We start from the raw sequence: 19,453 nt of genomic DNA, 5'->3' as shown, positions 1-19,453 counted from the left end.
GCACCAGAATAGAGCCCCCTCTCCAAGTGAGATGCTGTTTTATAATAATTCATTTCCCTTCCCTTATGGCTTCTAAATGACTTTTCTTTCCCTTTTTTCTTTTTTTAAGAGAGAGAGAAAGAAGAGAGAGAGAACTTTTAAATTTATTTTTCAGTTTTTGGTGGACACAGCATCTTTATTTTATTTTTATGTGGTGCTGAAGATAGAACCCAGCGCCCCGCGCATGCCAGGAGAGCACATTACCACTTGAGCCACATCCCCAGCCCTAAATGACTTTTCTTTAAGAACCTAGTCATTTTTTTTTTCTGTTTGAGGATTTCAGGGAATGAAAATTTCATCTCTTTGCACTTCTATTCATTAACATTACATAGAAATATTTGGTGGTGTCTCTGATGAAAAAATTACTACATTCTACATTTTGTGGCAAATTATGTCACTCACTGAAACCCAGGCGTTATGGAGCTAATTCAATTCAGTAAACTTGCCCTCTTTTTTGTTTTGTTTTCTTTTGCATTTGAATGGAAAAAAGAAAGTGTAAAGATCAATAATATACTATCATTTAAGGGTCTTGGATGGAATTTAACAATATCATGTTAAGTGAAACGACCCTGACTCAGAAAGTCATGTACCAAAAGTCTTTTCTCATATGTGGTAGCTATAGAGAAGTTAGGACACCCCTCCCCCCCAAAAAAAGAAAGAGAATCCTGTGAAAGTAGAAGGGAAGAACAATAACATGGAGAAGGGGCCTGTGGGGGAAGGAGGAAGGATGGGAAAATGAAGGAGATACAGGATGAAAATGACCAAATTATGCAGTGGGCATATATGAATAGGTCACAATGAATTCCACTTGTATGTATATTTATAATGCACCAATTAAAATAAACCCAATGATGTAATAGAAGGAAGTACAATAAAGTAGAGAAAGGAGGTTGGGGGAAGGAAAGGGGGCAGGGAAAGAGGAAGTATTAGGAATTGAAATGGAGCAAATCATATTATATACATTATATGAATATGCCAAAATGAACTCTGCTACTCTGTCTAACTGTAATGCATTAACAAAAACAGTTTATAAAGGCTGGATGATAAGTGGTGTTCAACATATCAATAGAGCATTCTGCTTTTACAAGACTTTTCAGATATTATTTGGAACTTTTGTTTTTATTTTACAGTGTGGTTCTTTGTTGCATATTAATATCAATGGAGTTGCCACCACTAAACTTGAAGCATTTTTATATCATTTTTTTACTGAAACTGAAGAATGGGTCAATTCCAGACCTTTAAGGGAGTCACAAATAACAATACTCAGTGGCAGAGTGATGATTTGAATTTGCCAATAGAGTCTGTGTAAGGCTTGCTAATTTAGAGGGGCAGTTTCAAATCTTATAGTAGTTGGGATTTCCCTGGGGAGTTCACTTTAGCACAGCAAGTAAGTCAGTAGTTAAATGATATTATTAATTTTAGAACAATTTGCAAGGAAAGATGAAAAAGTAAATAGATGATTTCATAACCACTACTCAGTGCAAATCATTCTGGACCCATTTGTGCTTGTAGAAGAGGCTACTGGACCATCTTCTCTGTTTTGCCCTGCAAGCTGCTAGGCCATGGGAAATGTCCCTGAAGAAAGGCACTGCATTTCTAACAGTTTTCCTCAATAAATGGTCAGGCTTTAATTACTAGTCTTAGTAATTCCCTCTCCCCGTAAAGTCTTCAGGAACAGATTCTTGCATGCTGGTTTCAGATTGCTCCTCTACTGGTCTAATAATTAAAATTGATAACTGATCATCACATGGTAACTGGGGACATTTGTAAAATTCGGTCATCCTTACAGAGTTAGAAATGGTCCCTTCCCTATTGAAGAAATTAGGGCCATGAAGAGATTTAGAATTTGGGGCCTCTCATTTCTTTGTAGCCCAACTTGTTCATTTTACACAAAGGGAAATGAGGTCCAGAAAGGTTACGTGACCTGCCTGGGGTAGTTTAATTTGTTTGGCACAAAGGGAAAATTATAACTCAGAGTCCTCTCCCTGCCTGGCTTTGTCCTGGACCAACACCATTTCTTTGTGATTGAGTGATTTTCTCAAGGTTAGGGGATAAGTCACTGATGTGTGAGCGGGAACACACATGTTGATCAGCGATTCTTTACAAAATACTGCCTTCTTAGGATAGCCTCCCTCTGGCCAGTCTACTGTCCCTTTTATTATAATCAAACAAATATCCTCAGAGAAACACTGTTCAGGTACTCTTCTGAATACTTCTTCCCTTTGCATTGTTCTCCTTAATGCTTGCAGCCACTCTGATTACCACTCCAGATACACAGGAGAAAGGAAGGGCCAGGGGTATTCAACACCAGGCCCCAAATTGCACACCTCGTAAGTGTAGGAACTGAGATTTGAATAAAGATCTTTGTGATTCTTACATTTGCCTCTTTAGCCAAAATTATGCAAACTTGCTCTCATTCTTATTCTTATCTGAACAGATGACCTAACTAATGGCAAGGGGTGATTCAAACTGGTATGTTTTTCGCACCATGCAAGGCTTCCTTTGCTGCCTGGTAATTCTCCCTCTTTTCTACCCGACACCAGAATGGATTTGTCTCTATTCCTCATTATTAGTCCTTAAAGCAACTATTGATCAGAGTGGACATCTCAGTGCTCTTGGGAGGTCTTTGGGTCATTTTCTTATCTGCATGCCTCTCCCATGGGATCTAGCCTTCACTGCCCCTTGACAAGAAAGCTGATCGTGCATAGGTGAAATTGATGAATTAAAGGGGTTCACTCCCACTACTGAGGGGAAAATCAGAAATATTTCTTTGCTTGGGAAGATAAAAGTTGAAAGTCTTCATTTATTCAAAGTAGGTGGAAATATTTGTTTATGATATCCAGTAACAACCATGCAGATCCTTCTCTCTCTCTCTCTCTCTCTCTCTCTCTCTCTCTCTCTCTCTTTTAATATAAAAAGTTGCTTTTGGGGGCTGGGGATGTGGCTCCAGAGGTAGTGCGCTCGCCTGGCACACGCAGGGTGCTGGGTTCGATTCTCAGCACCACATAAAAATAAAACAAAGATGTTGTGTCCACCAAATCAAATAATACCAAATCAGAGAAAGAATGAGAGGGAACTAGGAAAGAAGTGGAAGTTTCATAGGTTGTTTTGATACATTGTATTTTCAAACTGGATTCTGAAGAAGGTGAGGCTGGTCCTATTATGCATTTCTCTCTACCAAGTTTGAGGTCTGTTTGGCAAGTGTAGGCTAGTTTGTGCCTTCTGCCTTGTGAACCAGTGGGATACATACACTTGTGCCAGACTGGAACCAAGATGACACCCCTTTCTCTCTGTCTCTCTGTATAGACGATCTCAGTCTGTCTCTTAGTCTTTCTGCCTCTGTCTCTATCACTCTGCCTCTTTTTCTCCTTCTTCTTCCTTGCACATGTGCACATAAGTAGACATCACATGAATACATACACACCACTATACTCCTATCCAACTCATTGCATTAAAGATTTGAGTTGGTTACTTTGCAGTAGGCATATATTTTCAAGAGTGGCCTGAGATGGAAACTTGGTTGAAGAACCATAGAAAAATATCAGACCCTCAAGGTCCATGTATCTAGTAATTCATCTTCATCTGGCCAAGTAAGGATCCTGTGATTCATACTTATCAAAATTGCCTAAGACTGCTTTCAAAACTAGAAATTTTCTTTTAAGTTGCAACAATTGTGGCTGACAAGCCTATAACAAAAGGCAGATTAACAAGAGAAAGGCATGATACATATTTTTTTAAGCAAAGTTTTATGTAACCTGAGAACCTTCTTAAATTATGGCCAAACAATCCAGGGAGGTGGGGGGCAAACTGTGTATTTTGATGCTTAGTTTCCATGACAAATGGACAATGGGATAAAATATTAGACAAAAAGGTTTGGCCTAATGGTGGTAAATTATGGAAAACTTAGTAAAACCTGTTTTTTTCAAATTCTTGACATTTCTGTGTAGCATTCCTTTTCTCCAGGTATTGGGAAGGATACCTGTCACATGAAGCTTTTATGACATACTGTCAGGAAGATGGGTCAGATAATTCCTTTATAACCACCTCTCACACAGAACATAGCAAAAGGTCAGAGAATGACCTAAATGCTTTTGATGTTGTCTAAATTTTTAAGATGCCATATCTTGGGGTAGTGTGTTCTGAGCTTGAACAACAATTATACCAAAAGTTTTTGCTAGGCTTGATGGCACATGCCTGTAATCCCAGCAGCTCAGGAGGCTAAGACAGGAGGATTGAAAGTTCAAGGCCAGCCTCAGCAACTTAGCGAGGCCCTAAGGAACTTAGTGAGACCCTGTCTCAAAAGAAAATAAATACATAAAAAGGACTGGGGATGAAGCTCAATGGTTAAGTACCCCTGGGTTCCATCCTTGGTACCAAAAAAAAAAAAAAAAAAAAAAGAATTATTAACATACAGGGAATCTTGTACCATCATAGAATGACGAATGCCCTCTGAGGCAGTCAGAACTAGCTGCATGGACCTGAGCCAATTACTCTCGCCAAGTTTTCTTTCTCATCTATATAACCCCATTTTGCAGGGTTCTTGTGAGGGTTAAGCAAAAGAACATTCTTGGAGTCATTCAGCAGAATATCTGAGAATCTGACAATCATGTTCTATAGATCCTTGCACTCTCTTCGAGAAAATTTCTCAGGATGGAAACAATTTGGGGAGAGAAAATTAATAACACATTAGAAAATATTCAGGTATATTTCATTATTCTTAAAGCAATATTGTATATTTAAACTCTAGAAGCCTAATATCTTTGTATTCATTAGAGTTCAATAATCGTTTCTATTTCATTACGTAAAGTATTCTCTTCCTTGTTGTTTCTGACGCATTCTAATCATGCCCTTTAAATGAAGGAAAAAAAAAAAAAAAGAAACCTTTAGAAATAAAAGTCTGTGGAATCGCTTCTCAGCTCAAACCCTACTGGCTCATTTTTCAACCAAGGTAAAAATTCTTGTTCTTGACAATGTTGGCAAGTTCCTATTAAGTAGGATTCCCCTGCCCCAACAACAACAAAAAGAATCCCTTGCCCTCAACTTCTCTGTGTTTCCATTTCTTTCTTCCAACATGCCAGGCATGTTTCTGCCTCAGGATCTTTGTATATACCTTCTGTTGCCTAGAACAATGATCTTCCACATATCAGCCAAGTGCATTTCCTCCCCTTCTTCTGCGGGGGATTTCTTCAGAAGGCATTCCAATCTCCAGTTTATATCTTATATTTTTAATCTGTGGCAGCTACTGTCTGACCTTGTGTCCTGATTCTGAGGCCCCCTAAAAGTTCCACATTGACTCTATTCATTACCATAGCACAAATCAGCATCCATTTAAAAAGTTTGATAAATAAGCAGGCTTCAAGAACATAAATACATGCAGAATTATTCCATTTTGAAGACCCAGAAAGGGCCTAGAGTTGTACTGCAGTGGTAGAGCACTTGCCTAGCACTTGAGAGGCACTGAGTTTAATCCTCAGAACTACATAAAAATTAAAATAAATAAAATTATTGTGTCCATCTACAACTAATTTTAAAAAAAGATCCAGAAAGCCCAGAAAGGTCTTTTGACATGGATGGATGCCTATGTTAAATAGAACTAGCAAAAATCTTAACCTAGAATTAGAGTTTAAAACTGGACTTTACTTGAGCTTCAAAATGGACATTAAGTCTCTTAGAAGAAAAAAATTAAAAAATTATAAAAACTGATTAAATGGTATGGTGAATCTTAAAATGCAAATTGTAGACATTTACATTGCTGTTATAAGAAAGAGTATCTGTGGAGTTTATCTATATATCTCAATTGTTAACTAGATCATACTTTACTTTTCTCTGTAAGTTTGTAGGCAAATAATTGTGGTAAATGTGTGTGTGTGTGTGTGTGTGTGTGTGTGTGTGTCTTTGTCTATATCTCTATTTGTCCAAATGAAATAAAAATTCAGGGACAGGTCACTCTGTCTCTTCTCTCTCTTCTCTCTCTCTCTCTCTCTCTCTCTCTCTCTCTCTCTCTCTCTCTCTCTCTCTCTCTCTTTCTGTTTTATTTATTTTATTTACCCAAGGCATAAATGAAACCTGTTCTAAAAGTCCTTCCTAACTCTCCTCCCATCTCTTCTGCTACCATGTCCTCCTTTAGCACATACACTCTTTGTTGAAAGTGCTGATATTGTAGTAGTCTCATTCTTATCAAATGTAAGTTCTGGTTATGTTTATTTTATTCATAATTTCTTTTGAAGTAATAACAGTACTTAGTATAATAAGTGCTTAAGAATACTGGCTTAATGAACACGTGAATTAATCCAGTGTCAGCTAGATATGAAGGACTTTGCTAAACTCTAAAAGATGTTTATTATTAGAAATCATTTTTGCCCCCATAAAGCTTGCAATGTTTTTGGGGAAATAAAACACACTTTCCTAACATAATGCAATGCCTTAGTTTATAAGAAATAAAATGCTTGCTCTAATCAGTATTGCTGGAGATCAGAGATTAGCCTGATCCTGTGGCTGCACTATAGGGAAAGATAGATTCCCAAATTTGGGTGGAAAGAAAAGGAAAATGTGGTGGAACAGCAGGAGCCTTGCATGGCTCAGAATCGTCATCATGGTGGGTTCATGTAAATAATTAGTGATGGGATTCGAATATAGATTCATCTCGGTGTGAGCTGAGCTGTGGAGCTATTAACTCAGTGGCTACAAAGAAGCTGTGGTCCATTCTGAGCAAAGAAAGGACGTGATGGAATCATTCTTTTAATAAGGTTAATATGTGGTGACTGAGTGCAGCATGGATTATCTGTTGGCAAATAAAGGACATGTTTGTGTGAACCTGTGTACTGATATGATAGGCGAGTGCCTGTCTAATTATAAACCCCCGTGGGACAGATAAGCAGGTGAATGAAGGGCATGAATTCATCGAGGCTCAAACTCAAACCTCACATGTGAGAGGATTATTGGGGCAGGAAGCTGTAGCATACACTGTTTTAAATTTACAAGCAGAAATAAACTTCTCCACCAATCCTGTAGCTTGTGTTTCTAGGTGAGGCTAATAAATATAAAAGAGTAACTAAATCTGGATTTGGTTAGTTATGTTGCTGTTTTATTATTTTTGTTTTACATTTTGGGCATAAGGGGGGTATGCTTTTAATTTCTTCAATGTCTCAGTAATGTTTAGGGACCCGATGGAAATATGGTTTAATTCACTAGAATATAATGCAGGCAGCAGAGTCCAACAGTCCTGGATTTTAATTGCAGGGCTGTTTTCACTAGTGACATTGGGGCAGTCACAACTTAAGCCTATTTTTGCTACAATTAATATGTCGTAGGCTCATTAAAAAATGTAATCAGATTCACAGAAATATATGTAAATACATAGGTGTATATACAAATACCCCTTTTAATATGATAGTTAATAAATTATTTTATGGGGAGCACTGTGTTTACCAGACATATTTATTATCTGCATTGAGATTCAGTAAAATCTTAAATTTGGTCCTCCTTCCCTAAAGAGAATTGTGCCCTACAGTGAAAACCAAATGTGCTGTATTTTGTGTGCCATTATTCCATTGTACATGTATGTATGTGAATGTGTATATGTATACACATGTGTGGAGGGGGAGTAAAAGGTGAATAAAAGCACAGGTTATGGTGACAACCCACTAGGTCACTTTGAAAGAATCGAGGCTTCGACAGCCTTCCACGATGCAATGGGTTTTGCTGTTGATTTTCCATTGATCTCCTTGCCTAGCCCAGAATGGTACTGGCTGATTTCCTTTTTCTGTCCACCTGGTTTGGGACAGGAAACATAATGTTGTAGAATATGTATATCTGTTTCCTAAGGGTTTTTTTTTTTTTAAATGTCTTAGGTTTTCATTGTATTTTGTTCATCCCCCTCCTCATAGTTTCTGTGCTAAATCCTAAGATTTCACTAATAAAGCCTTAGTTTCTTTGCCTATTCAATCCTTATCCACAAAAAGCAAAAAACTCCTACTAGTCACATTTTAGTGTGCAATGCATTCCAAACTTCCTGAGTTGAAAGACAAACTGCTTTCTGAGAAGCTTTGGGATTCCTCAAATTTTAGGATACCCATGGTTCAGATAAAGTGTCTTTGGCAACCAGAACATAAAATTACTTTTACTTCAGTCACTGTATAGATTTTTATTAAAGTACATTGGAATTTTATTAGTGGTGATTTTTGATAAACCACCCAGCCTTATAAATGCTTCAGGTTTTCATATTTTAGTCCTATTCTTTGCCTTTCAGAATAGTTCTAAATACACACACACACACACACACACACGCACACACACACATTTGGATTGGCTAATCAAAGGCTTTTTTGTCCTCTGGGAGTCAAGGAATTCTTGGAACTATTTCACTATCCCTAGAATATGACATGGCCACATGAGATATTAAGTGCCCATACAGTGTTACCATAACCTGTGAATATAAACTGATTCACAGATTTATACAGCTCAATGAAATTTTGGTAAAAATTATTAATAACTTTGGGGAATATGTAAACTCTAAATGGCCAGTAGGTTTCATCCTGAATGCCAACTCTGATTGATAAGATGTAATTATCTAAGTTGCTTTGAGGAGGATTCTTGGCTCTATCTACTTTACCAGGAATGAATGCCACAATTAAGTAGTGATGTCTTTGATGTGATAGGATTGGGAAGTTTAGCAATCATGTGTGGGATTTTCACATAGCTTATTAAATAAACAAATATGAAAGCAAAAGAGCTGAGGTACAGAGAATTTATATAGTTTGCAAGTTTAGAATGTGTCATTAATGTGCATTTGGAGTTTGAACTGAAGAAACTCAAAACTCTATTTCAAAAGATGAATAGTATTGTTAATATGGAGAGAAACAGGAATGTAATTTCTTGGTGAAGTCATTTAAACTTGGGTCTCTTAAAGTTGTAAGGTTCTGCTCATGAGAGGTGGTCAGCCTCTGGCTTTGAAGTTACATTAACCTAAGTTCAGATTCTAGTCCCCACCAATTTAGGCAAATTTCTTCAGCTCCTGTTTCCTCATTTACAAAATTAGGTTGATGTGAGGTATTTGAGATGCTTCATATAATGCTAAATGCCCAACCAATTCATTCAATTGTAGTAGCTATTGTTTCCCCTACTAGTCTACTAAGGTAAATGAACTTACTTAGACTCTGTTAGTCAGCTTTTGTCTTTGTTACCAAAATAGCTAACAAGAACAATGTAGAGGAGGAAATATTTTTTTGGGTCACGGATTTAGAAGTCTCATTCCATAGTCAGTTGACTGCATTGCAGAAACATCATGGCGGAAGGGCATGGATGAGAAAATCTGCTCAGTTCATGGTAGCAAGGAAGCAGAGAGAGACTATGGAGCCAGGAAAAATATAAATTCTTTCAGGGCATGTCCCAAATGTCCTCTTCCAACAATGAGGTCCTACCTTCCAGTAGTCCATTCAGCTAGCAATAGATGAATCCTTTGGATGGAGATACGATGTTTCTTTGTCTCACCACAGTATTAGAGATCTATACATTTTTTTGAGGTCAGAACACTTATGATCCTGTCATTACCTAAAAGCCTTACCTTTGAATCTTGGTGCATTGTAGACCACACTTTGAATACATGAGTTTATGAGGGGATATTTCAGATTCAAGTCATAACATCACTGAAATGAAAGATCTCTTGGATCAGCAAACACTGTGAGCTTGCTCTCTGGTGTAAGACTTCTCCATATGGAAATTGAAGGTGGAGGATGGGAGGTGTCTTTTGAAAATGCTTTGGGGGGAAATAAGAAAAAAAAATGCAATGTGTTTTTTTCTATTAGTACCATCCTTTTTTTTCCTTTGTTTCCCAGATTCTCTGATTAAAACTAGAGGTATAATGCTCCCTATTTGCTTATTCAAGGAATCCTTCTAGATTGTATTCTCAGGTAAAAACTTTTTATATTTTAATGACTTCATTAGAATTCTTCCCTCCTTGCCCCTTTCTTCAGGAATTGTCATTTATATTAAAATTCATGTTCAAAGCATATCTAAGCAAGAAGGTGGCTTTTGGGGTTCATGTTCTAATTGATGACACAAACTACTAATTAAATGCATCTGTGTCTAATCAAAACATATCTAGAATTCAGCCGTGCAGCTGTGCACCAGGGGAGCTGCTTGGCAGATTTGATTGGTGATGGCATAAATGCATAATTTGTCCCTCGGTCAGTGGTTCCAAAATATGGCAAAATCTCAGACCAGGAGCTATGAAAAAATCAGTGCAGTGCTGTCTTTGCCCCACCCCTAATTTTGGCACCCAAAGATTTGTTTTTAAACCTCCCAATGAAATTATTGATCATCAACCAGAATTGAAAATTATGTATAGTACTAGGTCCTTTGTATTTTGATGAAATCAAAATAGTGCCTTATTTGATCCAGAGTTCTTAATTTCATTGGTCTTTTCTTTACAATCCCAATTTAGTCCTTTTGGTTTTCTTATTGCCCCTTGCTTGACTTCCCAGTGGTAATTTTTAAGTTGTTGAAAACTGCAGCTGTGTTTTACACAGCTTTTTTTTTTTTTTTTTTTTTTTTTTTTTTACACAGAAGAGGCAGGCGTGTCTGGCTTTATTTCAATGTTGGTACATGCAAAGGTCCTGTTTATAATAGTCTACTCTTTGGAAATGTCACTTATTGTAGTTCTTGCATGATCCTGAGAAGTTTATAGTGGTTAACTGTGGGTAGCTCCCACATAGAACAATGATTATTCCTGACAAATGATAATGATAATGCTAACAACGTGGTTCATTTTAACTAGTATATCTGTTTAAAATATTAACCTGAATTGCTTGGTTTTTATCATCACGGTTGTATTTGTTCATAAAAATATTCCCACCATTTTCATACTTCGAGTACGAAAGATTAAGCTGCCCTCAAGTTGACATATGTATTCAAATTATCACAGAGAGGCCTTGGGTAAATAAAATAAAATTTAAATCCTATGTTCTTCATCTCTTGTTTCTCTCACCATTCTTTCTCAGGTTATGGTTTGATCTTTTTTGCTTCTAGTTTTTAATTTAAACCTCCTCATGTCAAGTAGCTACTTACTGTGTGATGGGTTGAGTTCATTGCTAATTATGTTTGCACATTCCTTCACTACTTCTTACAGACTGGTATGAAAGAGGTCAGTGAAACTGAGGCCCACTGTGATAAGCAGTGTGTCGAATTGAATAGGAGTTTGAACCTTGATCTCTCTAACAGTAAAAATTATGCTTAATTGTTGTAGTTTTTATATGTATATATATTTTATTCTCCCAGGCAATCTGTGTAGAGGCATAAAACACAACACAATACTTTAGCCTAAGTAGGTGAAGAAACAAGATTTTAGAATCAGATGAATTGTAAAAAAGTGACCAAACAAATAGCTTAAAAAAATAAACAAACAAACAGATTCTATTAAAAGGAAAAGTGAAAGAAGAGAAACAAAGATATCAAGTCTTTTTATTTTGTGAGGCCACAGCAGAAATGAAAAGAGATAACCAGGGGGGTCAAGGTGTACTTTCAGGTGGAGGATCTAAACCTTAGATCCCAAACACATGAATACTTCTCATGTGTATGTGGTTCTGGGAAAGTGAACCCAGGGCCTTGTGCATGCTAGACAAGCACTGTACCACTGAGCTTCAACCCAGCTCTCAAGCACAAGAATAGATGCCTGACCCAGATCTAAAAGAGGAGCAGGAGCCAGATTGGTTTTGTTGAAGAATAGTCTTATATGCCCATTATGCAATAAATATTCCCTGCTGCATGAATATTTAAAAAATTGAAAGAAAGCTTCTGTGACTGCCTTACTTAATTTAATGCCAAAACTTAATCTTTACAGAAGCTATCAATCGTTAAAATATCAAAGACGTGCACAGGTGTGCTCAAAGAAAGCTTCCTTGACAACAACTTTGCATCCATTTCATTTCATGTTATTAAGGTCCACTTTGAATTTTCGTTCCAAGAATCAGGACCAAAATTTATATTTGGCACTGGAAATAGACATATTTTCTCCTATAACGAGTTTGTAGTTCTCTGGTTTATAGAGTATGAGAAAGAAATCTTACTGCCTTTTGCACCAATTTTAAAGAGCAAATCCTTCTCTGATTTAAATGTTTTTTTGTTCAAATCTTTTGATATCATAAAGATGGTAACAATGAAAGTCTACATGAAAAGAGATAAGCAAGGTAGAAAAATGATGCAAACTCAATTCAGTAAGATATCTGTAAACCCAGAAATAAAAACCAGTTTGTATTTCTTTTTATATTCTTGATAATAGGAGTTCTGTGAACAAATATCCATCCTGAATTTTACTAAAAATTCCATTACTTGATGCCAAATATATTATGTTTGCCTGGGTCCTTTCTAGTCAAATATATAAAGAAAGTTATTGAAATGTGGAAAGAGCTGTAGAATAAACCTTTTGCAAGCACAATTTAGGGCTGTGGGGCCAAAAGGAAGTCAGAATTTCAATTTTCTCTTTATAACCAAGGGTTTTGCATTTAGAAAATAATTCAAGGTTCAGTTTAAGAAATGATGCCATTTGATTTCTGCTAGTCATTCATCTTCTCTATTCAGATACTGATAAATTTGGCTTCTAAGTGCTTTGGTCTATATTTTTTTTTCTATATCATTGTTCAGTATTCTGTTTGAAAAGAGTCATCTAATTACTTAGTTAACAGTGGGCTGTGCACAGTAGATCCTTGAAACTAAGCGCTCCAAGGTAAGATAACCTAAATATTATTCTCTTTTTTCTTTGCCTCTTCCACTTCCTTTGTGACTAACTTGAAAATGATCTTTCCCCCAACTCACCTGTCTCCCCCTCTTCCCCAGCATCTTCCCTGCCCCCTCCACCCAAGGGTTAATTTCTAGAGTTTTAGAGAGTTGCATCTGTTCTTTCCAGGGTAATGAGTATAAAAGCCCCTCATCCATGAAAGTCATTTGGAATCCTCTACTCAACCTAGCACTGGAGGAATGGATTTTACACTTCAGGAGGTGACAGCATGCTGAAGGGAGGGCAAATGATCAAAACATCCAACTTACCCAATCCCCTTTACTTCTCTTTGTTTCACTTTCTTCATGCATATACCACAGACAGCTGGGCTGGTTAGTCTCTAGGATACTTCTCAGTGGTACTGATATCCTGTGGTGCTGGGAACTGGTTGCTCCTTTTCAAGAGAAAATTTGAGACAGCTTTGTGGGCAGAGGATAGGAGGTGACCTGGCATGGCTGTTGCTCCTGTTTGATAATCGAGAAGTCGGAACTGGCCTCAGGAGGGCTGTCAATCCAACCACACAGAGAAGATCCAATGACAATGTGGGATCTACAGTTCGTATCTAATATTGAATCAGCACTCAGAACAAAATGAAGTTAAAAAGAAAAAAAAAAAAAATTCCTCCTGAAAGGCATTTCACCTTGAAGGATTCTCATCATCAGCCGAGTGTGCCTCTGCTACTCGGAGCGCTGCTAAGAGTTCAGATGTAATTTTACATTTGGCACAAAGCCAATTGTCAAAGCCAAAAGAGAAGTCAGGGTTCAGGCTTCCTTAGGCTTCCCCCTACCACCCCCACTGCTGAGTGGCTCGAATTTATGATTTTTCCCAGACAGGGAGAGATGATCCGATTTGAGCCCCAGGCAGTCACTGCGGCTCCTTTGTTGGTTCCCCTGCCTGGCAGAGAGAGGTCTGCTATGGCCTGACTGAAATGTGTCAGTGGCAGCAGTTGCTGCCATCCCTCTAGCACAGCCCTGCCACTCTCAAGCCACTGGGGGCATCCTGTACAAAATGCTTCCTGACAGCGGGGCCCCAGCCACATGGAGAGATCAAGTGGCAAGGTGCAGAGGTGAGAGGATTTGCTTAAAGGGGGAAACTAAATCCGTCCATCATCATCTTTCCTTTATGAACCGGTGACTGCAGAAATGTCAGAGAGAGCCAGGCTTTTAGGCAACCAACCTTCCCCTAGCAGTGATGCAGACTTGAAGCAATCTAGTATAAACTTACCCAGCTCCCAACAGCCCAGTGTTGTCAAACTGTTGGCAGAGCAATGATTGTGTAGCCTGTGCCTTTGGAAGAGGAAAACATAAAGGTGATGGTGACTCATAGATTTGGTCATCATAGCATGCAAAAGGGGGCCTTCCAGTTTCTAAAGCCTCCAGCTGCAGAGACTGGAAGAAAACGCTTTGTGCTTTGTTTTTCATAGCCCCAACAATATTCAATTCAGGGAGATTTGGTCTGGGAAGGAGATGGAAGGAGGAATGGAGAACATCTTAGTCATGTCTTAGACTCTGTTTTGTGTCCTTGATTGTTATTTTATTCAATCATGTATTTATTAGAACACCCATTAATTCACTCAATAAATTACTGCTGGGCATCCCCTATGGTCAAGATGCTGAGGTTGGTCCTGAGTCTATAACAGTGACCAGGAAACAACCAGGTCATTGCCTTCCTAGCCATTTTTATAAACAAATTCACAAACTACAAAATGAAGATTGTAGGAAGTGCCAAATGAAAAATAAATAGGCTGAGAGGGTATCTGGGGCAGTACAGGAAGTGAAGGATGGAGAAGACTTCTGTGAGGTTCATTGAGGATTGAAACATGACAGTGAGCTACCACAGGAAGGAGAAAGGAAGAACATTCTAGGCTTCCAGTGTGGCCATATTCTCAGTTGCTCAGGGACCTTGTGCGTCTGCTGTTTCTTCTTCCATCTTCATTCTCAGGTATCATTACTTTCTAATAATGTTACCTGGGGCAAGTTTCATCTCTTTCATGTTCTTTCCTTGTCTGAAAAAATGAGGATAATAGAAAAGGTATGATCTATAGCTTGAGTGGGATTTCAACATAAAGTGAAAACCACCATGGTACCTGGTACCTCGTAGTAGCAACAAATCTTAGCTCCCTTTTCACACTTCCCAAACTTTTCACTTAAGTTCTGTCATAACACTTCCTTTCAAATTCCTAAGTAGAACAGAAGTGACAGCCCTTCCTAGAGATAGTGATATTTTAATGGTGCCATGTTGGTCCTCTCTGTCTGGGCAAGGTGGTGGTTGGGGGTGGCACGACATGGAAGAATGTCTCAGGCTCTTGAAATCAAATGATGTTGACAGCTGTCTACGTTTTTTGTTAAGCTCTGCAGGCTGGAAATCATGATTTTCAGCTCTGTCTGAGGACGTAAGATCAAAGTAGCTGGTTCTTGCTTGGAAAAATGGTTATGTGGGAGGCAAGCCTGTTCCTTTGTGCAGCTTCCCAGGCTCTTTCTTCATCTCTACACATCACTCAACCCGCTCCTGGAAGTGCCCACACTATGTCCCCTTGCTGTCCTCAGCTGGATATCAACCAAGGTGTTAGCCAGTCACAGATTCTTCCTGATGGTTTCCCCCGTACGTTTTTACACCTGTCATGAAACTTGTTTAAAACTCATTTTGCACACCATATTTAAATTTTATTGTGTGAAAAAATTTTTCTCCTGGGATGAATTGGAATCTATAAGAGGAAGTGCTACAGAAAAGAAGCCTTTGAGCACAAACTGTCCTAACAGGAGGAAAGTGGAGATAATTGACTCTTTCTTGACATAAAGGTAGAAAATCTCTTTGTTCTGATTTGAGATTTTGCCCATGAGATTGATTTCCTTTCCTTTACACATGCATAGAAATGCTTATCTCATTCTTACCTTTCTTTTCCTTTGGAGATAGGGAAGAAAGAAATGGGTGTGAGTTTGTAAATGGAACTCTGACATATTCTGAGATCAACTTTCCTTAAAATCTACATTGTCTTTCATGGACTCCTCCTCTGTAAATGTTGGAAGTCATATGACCTTTCCAAGACTACCACACGTTTCTGTGGAATTTACATTCCTGGGAGGCTCCTGGCTCTTTGTTTCCAATGTGTTGATATTTTCTTATTCTCTATTATTTTGTGATTATTTCTTGTTTCTTCATAGTATCCATCTGCATATTGACTGAAACACTCTCTTGATTCTACTTTTCTCCTTTGGATCCCATTCGGAAGACAGACCCAATATAGAGGATTTTTTACTCACTGTATAAGGAGATACATTTGAAATATCAATGTTAGCATTACTCTTCCTGAGGAGCACCTCCATCACTCCCATGAACTTGGACTCCAGCTTTCCTCTTGATTCTATGAACCAACTTGAATCCCCTGAGCTCACATGGCAGTGATTCCTACTGTGTCCCCATAGTTTCCCTCCCAATGTAAGACACTTTGGAGTGAATAGCTGTTACAATCCAGAGCTGTTCCAGGGAAATGGGTGCATTATCACACAAATAGCACCAATATAGCCAGCAGATAGACTAACATTGAACTTGTGTGGCTCTCTTTACCTGTTTCTGATGTACTCTAGCTGTGATGCAATTTCAGTCTTATTCTTGACTTGAAGCTCTGTCTGCTTATGCTATTGTCCTTTTCAGAACTCTCTGACACTCATATTTTTACCCCTTCATGAACTTTGGCTTGAACTGATGATATAAAAAACTAGGCTACTGGAAGGGTGATACATACTCTCAAAGCATTGTCACATGAACTGGTATCTAACTCCAGAACAGGTGCAAGAGGGATGAGGATGAGGTTTCGGGAGGGATACAGAGTCAAGTTGGTCTTTGCTGAGGTTCACGTTTTCAAAATGCAAATGCTTGAAACAGCATTGTCTTTTTTCCTCTCATTATCTCAACCTTCTGATGAACAACATCAAGAACAAAAAGATCTGCACCGAGTTTCCGATTGGTTTTATAATGAGATCATTATCCTAGCTTGATCATGTCTTGGAAGACACTTTCCAGGCCATAAACTGCAGTGGAACAGAAGGTCCTGAAAGAATCCACATGAATAGTTGTAGGACCATAAACAGTTGACTTGACCCTCCTGTTCCCTTTGGTGGCAGTTTGTATGAGGTGACTGTTTCAAACAAAAACACATTGAAATCTTCAAGCTCAGCTCTTTGGTACATTTCTGGGGATGTAAGAAAAATGAAAAGAATTTTGGATATTTTTTTTTTTCCCAAACAGGAACTTCATGGTAATCTCATTATTGATAATTGCAAAGGAAAAAGCACTCAAATGCAAAAATTAATGTCCAATTTGCCTTTTAATGGACTGAAGCAAATCTAATGGCTAGTGCAATCCAATGAAATAAGGAGTTTAAAAATTAAAAAAAAAAAAATCTAAAAAAAAACTTGTCTAAATTTGTTCTGTCCTCATTCAAACCTGCATCCTTGATATGCCTTGGTTATTAACAAATTTGCAAAATCATGTTAAAATTACAAACTATTTAATTTTTTCCCCCTAATTATAAAGCTGATATTTTTAGTACCATGTGGCAGTAAAGAGGTCAGGTACTGAATCCAGTCACCTGAAAGCGCAGACATGCGGTTCCATTTATAAGCTTAACAAACCTCCTGACCTCTCTGTTTCACATTTGTAAAGTTGCAGTAATAACAATACCTACCTTCTACCAAAAATTAAATTGGTTAATATATGGAAAGTTCTTAGAATAGTGCATCATATGTGTTCAGTAAATGTCAAAAATAAAAATTATAGAATAGTATAACTGCAAAGAGATCATGACAAAAAGAACAAACCAAACTCAAGAACAAACAAATCACCTACAACCCAGAATCAAGTACACTTAAATCTGGGATGCTTTCTTTTTAAGTAATGTATTTGTATGTGTTTACAAATACACATATACAAATACACATATAAATATTTATGGATATATTCTATTTCAGACTGTATTAGCATCATGCATTATCATAGCTATATCACACTGTAAAAATGGCTGTGGATTTTTCAAAAATATTTTTTATATCTATGGACCTTTATTTTATTCATTTATTTATATGTGGTGCTAAGAATCGAACTCAGTGCCTCACACATGCTAGGCAAGCTCTCTACCACTGAGCCACAGCCTCAGCCCAGAATGTTTTTAACTATATATTTTATTCAGTAAATGTTTTGCTTTCAGATAGAATTATTTTTATTTTGGGGGGGGGACTGAATAAATTAAATTATTTAATTTATTTATTTAGAAAAATTATTATGTGGCATTTTGTTTCTGCAATATTTAAGTGAGGGCACCATGCCTTGAGTTGAGAGGACTAAAAGAAGCACAAATTTAAGGGTTACACTTTTGTTAGTGTCTCCTAAAGAGCCGATACTCTTTTGCTCCCTCTAGTTTATCTGTTTCCTCCGGCACTAAGGGCAAGGGTGGTATGTGAAATATGTATTTCGGAGTTTTCATTAGGATGGACTGGTTCAGTGTGGAAGAGAAAGGGAGAGTTTTAGAAGATGGTCAGAATAATATCCATCTCATACTAGTGTTATGAGAATTAAATTAAATAAAACCAGCATATAATGTGCTTAGCATATTGTTAATAAAATGTAATTAGCGTTATTAATATTAATAAATTTTCCTTGTTCCCTTAAAGACTATACTTTAAGTGCCTCCAAATTAATAGGGAGAAATAAATTTAAATATTTGGATTTACCTCAGTCTGATTCAGACTTTTTAATGGAAGGGGGGATTAAGGAATGAAATTTCCTGATAATTACATTTCCTGGCATTAGTGAACATTTCAATCACTTTTATTTCTTCTCTACCACTTGAGGATATGAGAGGAGAAGAGGTTGGCCACAGGAGGCCATTTCAAGTTTCTGAGTCCAGGTTAGGCTTGCTTGAGTGACCAGCTCTGGTTACTTCTGGCCCGGATGGGCAAAGCTTCATTCCCACCCTGCTTGATTTCCCCATTGTTCATTTAAGTGCCACCCCAGCTTTCTCGTCAGATTCCCTGTTGAGCTTCCTCCTCATGGTTGGGTAAGAATGGACCAGAAATGGATTTGCTCACTCTTCAGTTACCCGCATTATTATTTGCTTGGTTGATATCAAATGAAGCTGAACCAGCCTAGCTGTCTTGTGCAGCAAGATCACAAAGTCCTCTTTTACCTAGCTCTGCATGACATCCAAGATTGCCATCTATATAAAAAGTCCAGTAGAAAGCACATTGCCTATGTGAAACACAAGTCTGAAACTTGCCTTATTCTCCCATGTTTCTAGCTTATCTGAATAATAGAGGCAGATCCAAGGAAAGTTGTATCAAGGAGTTATTTGCAATATGCCTTATCTTCAGATAAAGTGTAGTGAGTGTCAAATTTTATCCTCAAATTCCCTGGAGACAGAGGAGGAAAAATTCACAGTAACTTTCCCCCTTACTCTCTTTGTCTCCTCCTACCACTTCTTTCTCTCACCACATGTTGTATATAGTATCATGTCTATCACTCTCACATAGAAGGAAGAAAAAAAGGAAAGGAGGAATGAGGGACGGATAGAGTGGGGGAGGAAAAGATTGAGGTAGAAATAAGGACCTGATTTTGATTTTGTCATGGAGAGAAAAAGTAATGGTGTAGTAA

This window comes from Callospermophilus lateralis, chromosome 2 (genome assembly GCF_048772815.1).
Source record: "Callospermophilus lateralis isolate mCalLat2 chromosome 2, mCalLat2.hap1, whole genome shotgun sequence".
Taxonomy (NCBI): Eukaryota; Metazoa; Chordata; class Mammalia; order Rodentia; family Sciuridae; genus Callospermophilus; species Callospermophilus lateralis.
The sequence above is the reverse complement of the archived record's forward strand: the minus strand, read 5'-3'. Positions refer to the sequence as shown.